General features: G+C 45.7%; 1 non-coding gene across 1 annotated transcript; it reads right to left on the bottom strand.

The window, feature by feature from the left end:
- Positions 1-4409: 4409 nt before the first annotated feature.
- On the bottom strand, positions 4410-4512 carry LOC128597906 (U6 spliceosomal RNA). Its single transcript, XR_008383455.1, has one exon. It is a non-coding gene; the product is annotated as a U6 spliceosomal RNA (small nuclear RNA).
- Positions 4513-5251: the final 739 nt, after the last annotated feature.

The following is a 5251-nucleotide window of genomic DNA, read 5'->3' as shown; positions in this document are numbered from 1 at the left end:
CATTCTGTTACTGAGGGATTCTACTGTGTTTCTCAGATCTTTGAGGGCTGCAACTTCTTGTCTCAATGTGTCAATATCTTTGGTCATTTGGTCTTTGAATTCATTGAAGTCTTGAGATATCTTGTGGGTTACTGCTTGGAATTCTAATTCGATTTTATTTGCTATCCAGATTTTGAATTTGATTTCTGACATCTCAGCTATTTGTTTGTGCATGGGATCTTGTGCTGTGTCTGCCCCATTGATCCTTAGGGGAGTTGATCTACTCTGATTATTCATATTGCCAGAGTTTTTCTGTTGATTTCACCTCATGATTGTTTTTCACTGTTGCCTCTGGCCGTCCTCAGATTTGGGGAGGTGTCTCTCCAAGATTAGACCCCAGCGGGATCACTCTATTTTTGCTGGATCTTTGTAGGGAGTGACCCTTTGTAGTTCCTCTGCAGCTGCCCCAGCTAGGGAGTTCTGGTTGTGGAAGCAGCTCCGTATTGTGACACACCCGTATCCAGCAGCAGGGCGGGAGGTGATGTGCATGGTTCTTGGAATGCCTGGTGCCCAGTGAGTTTGGCACAGAGAGCCCAAGGCTCCAGCAGTCTCTGGCCAGAAGAAGGGCTCTGCACAGAGGTAGGGAGGGCTCCAGAGGGCACCCAGCTCCCAGTGTCCCTGGCCAGATGAGTGAGCCAGTGTGGAGGTAGGGAGAGTACAGGAGTGAGGGAGGATGTGGGGGTGTGCAGTTCCTGCAGTTCCTGGTCGGGGCATGCAGAGGTCCAGCAGGTGCAACTCTTATGGAGGTCTGAGTGGTGCCAAGTGCAGGAGTTTGAGATTGCTATGAGCTTTGATGGCACGGCACTCTACCCAGGGCAACAGCCTGAGGCTCCAGTGTGCCAAAACTGGTCTCACTTGCCCCTGAGGGTTTAGGCTGTCAGGCAGCTCAGTCCCCGCTTTTAGTCTGTTCAGTCATTAGGTTACTAGATTCCTCCCAATCCTTGCTCTGCAACCCTGAGGGTGGAGCTTGCTAGGGCAGTTCTCTCACAATGGCTCCCTGTAGCCCCCTAATAGCTGAATACTATTAGCTCCGTCCGGCTCAGCGGCTCAGTCTGGGGCCCTAGACAATGCCCAAAGTTCTCCGCACTCCTGCTCAAGCTCTCCCCAAGGCAGGTCAACTGAGTGCCACGTCTAAAAACACTGAAACAGTTCACAGGTAAGGCCTTTCTGGTTTGCAGTCTCACTGCTGCTTGTACTTATGGTTGCTGGCGGGATGAGGTTGATCGAACACATGCAACCACTTGCCAGTTTTCCACTGTTTTCCAGAAGTCCCTTTCTGACTCCCTGTATTCTCAAAGGGATGATTATAGGCAGATCCCACCAGCCAGAGATGCCTGGAGTCTTATCTCCCCAGACTCACGATACCCAGTTGCAGGGAAGCTGTTACTCGGCTGTCATCTTGCTCCACACTCCTCTTTTTTTGTGTGTGTGTGATCAACATAATTTAAGTATGTTATGGGAGTTAAAGTATAGGTTCAAGTATGCTGTGATATTAAAAAAAAAAAGGCTGAAAAACAGTGTCCTGGAGCTTTATTGACCCTGGAAGAACCTCTCAGGCCTTAGTAAACAGCTCACTTGTGAGCACACCTTCACTAAGCAAACCAACTAACTCAGAGCCTACACCCCTAACCACCTCCTCCCTGGGGCTGTCACACTCTGGGCCATGATCCCTTCCCCTAATCACCCAATAGCCAGGTATAAACAACTAGGGACAGCTGCTGTGTCCCAGAGACTGCTGAGATAATTAAAGCTAGCCACTCCTATTAAGCATAGAGTATAAATGTCTTAATACAATAATTAAGTAAATGAGGTGACGGATATATTAACCAGTACGATGTAAGCATTCCAAATTGTATATGAAATCAGCTCATTGTACCCCCTAAATTCATTAATGTATACATGATCTACCTCTTTATGATTTAATAAAATAAATAAATAAAGCTAGCCACCCCTAAGGCTCCTGTCCTTCTCTGCCTCTCCTATTTAAATCACAAGCAAGGCTCTGGCCTGTGGCCCTCCCCTACCCCAGGGTGTCCTCATATGGCCCTGCCTCCTGTTTCTAGGGACCCGTGAGTATGACCTTCTTTCCTAGGACAGTCATTTTCATGCCAGTGTACCATCCTATCCCTGAGTAAGACAAAATCCATGTGCATTTTATAACAATTCATGATGTCCAGTGACAAGAACAAGCCAATTGCTCAGCAACATGGTTATTTATTTATTTAACACGGTTATTTATAAGTGAGGCCAGATGCAGTATCTCTGTGAGCTCTCCTAAAGGGGATATTTGTCATGGCATGAGAAAAGTCCTCAAAGTCAAATGCATAAGAAATAGGAAACTGGCTAACAGTGGCCTAAACACCAAAGTTGGGGGGGTGGTCCCGGGGATCCACAGCTCCAGGGGTGCTTGGCATCTGCAGGGTTCTTTGGCTGCTTCCTTTTTTTTTTGAGACAGAGTCTCAAGCTGTCACCCTGGGTGGAATTGGGTAGAGTGCTGTGGCATCATAGCTCACAGCAACCTCCAACTCCTGGGCTCAAGCAATTCTCTTGCCTCAGTTTTTCTATTTTTATAGAGAAAGGGTCTCACTTTGCCCAGGCTGGTCTTAAACTCATGAGCTCAAGTAATCCACCCGCCTCAGCCTCCCAGAGTGCTTCTTCTCTTGAGCAACTTCTGAGATGTAGTAGATCTGTTCATGCCCATGTGGTGGGAAAATACTTTGAAATATTGGCTGATCATCTTCATTCTTGGTATTGTTTTTTTTTTTTGCAGTTTTTTGCCCTGGTTGGGTTTGAACCACCCATATATGGGGCCGGCACCCTACTCCTTGAGCCACAGGCACTTCCCTATTCTTGGGATTGTTTTCTGTCACCTTGCCTTTCTTTCCGACATTAGAGGCCAAGTTTAGAGACCTATTCTCAGGCTTGTGAACACTGCAGCAGAGATAACATCCTGAAAAACCAAGGATTCCAATGTGAGAGAGAGCTTAGCTTTTGGGGTGGAAGAATAAGGTATTTGAGTGTTAAGAGGCTAAGAAATGAAGGTGGAGGTGTCTGAAGTTTACCTATAAATGATAAATTGAAAGAATACTTACAAAGCCCATTATTTTCCCTCTACAGACTACTGGGAAGAAAGCTTTTTTTTCAAAACTTAGGAAGGTGATGAGTAAGGAATGCCATTGCTGCTGCGTCTCCAAGAGGGGACTTACTGTGCAGGCCAGACGAGTGATAACACAACTGCTTGCCAAGTGGTGGGGACTCCTGCAGCCAGTACTGTTACCCTAGTCTCAGGGACATACATGACCCCCACAGGCCAGAGCTTTGAGTGACACCTGTGGGGGCTCTGTGGAAAGCCAAGGTTATGGTGCTGGGTGGGTGGGAGGGTGAGGGTCAGGAAAAGGTCCTGGGACCCCACAAGTTCCCAGCAGTGCTAAGAGGAGGGGGACCTGGAGAAGACTCGTGGTTTGGGTGAAACTTGCTCAGCAATGGGTGTGTGAGAAGCTAAGGATCGGGGATGAGGCCTCTGCAGGGGCCTCTACAGGGGCCCCATGGGCAGAGGAGGCCTGAAACCACACCACCACCCCAGGAGTGTGGCAGGTACAACAGGGCCTCCACACAGCCAGGCATGGTGGGCATAAGGGTAGAAAAACATTAAACTCTGAAATGACTTTGGTGCTACTCACTTAATAGAGTCTATCTGGAGATAATAGGATTATTTGCTCTTAGGAGAAAATAGGGACTAGAAAAAAATCTTGTTTCTTTTTTGCCTGCTGAGCTGCCAGTTCCAGGGACTTAGGTATTTAGTGTTCAAGTGTCTCTCCACCAACACCCAATTACTGATTAGCTGTAGGTAGGACTCAAGAGAAGACTCATTTTTTCTTTTGTTCTTATAGGAAAATAATTTGTCTATATTTCCTCATTTTTATCGTTTTTTTTTTTTTTTTTTGGAGTTTATGGCTGGGGCTGGGTTTGAACCTGCCATATGGTGGGGATATGGTGCTGGCACCCTTCTCCTTTGAGCCACAGATGCCACCCCATTTTTATCATTTTTTGACAATGAACACTGTTGCTGTGGCAATACTTGTTCACTACTGCGGAGCTACTCTAGTCAGTGGGGACAGTGAGTTAAGCAGAGAGCTGCGCCCTGGTTGAATCCTCCAATTCCAGCACATCTACTCATTAGCTATATAATCTTAGGTAAGTTATGGAATCTCTCTGTGCCTCAGTTTCCTCATTTGCCAAATGGGAAATGATAATAATTGCAACTTGTTGCGAAGAGTCAGCAAGTTAATATCACAATAGTATCTGGCCTACTGTAAGGAGTATGGAGCCATTATAATGTGTGACCCTATGGGCAGGGGAAAGTTTATTTTTTCAATGTGGAACGCTTCACAAATTTGCGTGTCACAATTCCTCAGGGGCCATGCTAATCTACTCTGTATCATTCCAATTTTAGCATTTGTGCTGCCTAAGCAAGAACAGCCAGGTAAAAATTTAGTTGTGCTTTATTAGAAAACTGTCACATGATTAGGGATATTGAATTTTTGTACTAAAGCTATGGTGCATTAGTTTGGACTAGCAGCAGCTGTGAATAACAGACAAACTTTGAGTGACTTTAACAAAATTTAAATGTGTTTCTTATTGCAAAAGTCTACAGGTTGTGCAGCACAATTGACAGTTGCTGAGGTGCAGAATTGACCTCAGTCCCTTCAGTTCATGAGTGGATAATGTGGTGTTTGTACACACCCTGGAGTGCTGCTCAGGGAAAGGGGTGCAATACCTGGAGGGGATAGGAGCCCATCCTCCTGGTGATGTATCTCAAGAGTGGAAAACCAGACACCACATGTCCCTACTAATAAGTGGGAATTATAGATGGGTACATATAGGCACAATGTGATATAAAGGATGTGAGAAACCAAGAAGCAGGAGGGTAAGTGTGAGATAAAACTTATCTATTGGATGCAATGAACACTATTCTGGTGAGGGACCCTCCAAAAGTCCTGACTTAGGCATTATACAAGATATCCTTGTAACAAAAACATTTGTAACCCTCTAATTAATATTTTGAAAGAAAAAAAAGTCTAGGGGTGAGTAGTCCATGACTAGACTAGAATTGTGGCTTTACTCCTCAAAGTCCTCAGACACTCAAGATTCTTTTATCCTGCTGTGTGTGACCTTAGTTCACATTGTCACCTCCTGGTATAATGTGTTGCTC

Source organism: Nycticebus coucang, chromosome 10 (assembly GCF_027406575.1).
Source record: "Nycticebus coucang isolate mNycCou1 chromosome 10, mNycCou1.pri, whole genome shotgun sequence".
Classification (NCBI taxonomy): domain Eukaryota; kingdom Metazoa; phylum Chordata; class Mammalia; order Primates; family Lorisidae; genus Nycticebus; species Nycticebus coucang.
The sequence above is the reverse complement of the archived record's forward strand: the minus strand, read 5'-3'. Positions and strand labels throughout refer to the sequence as shown.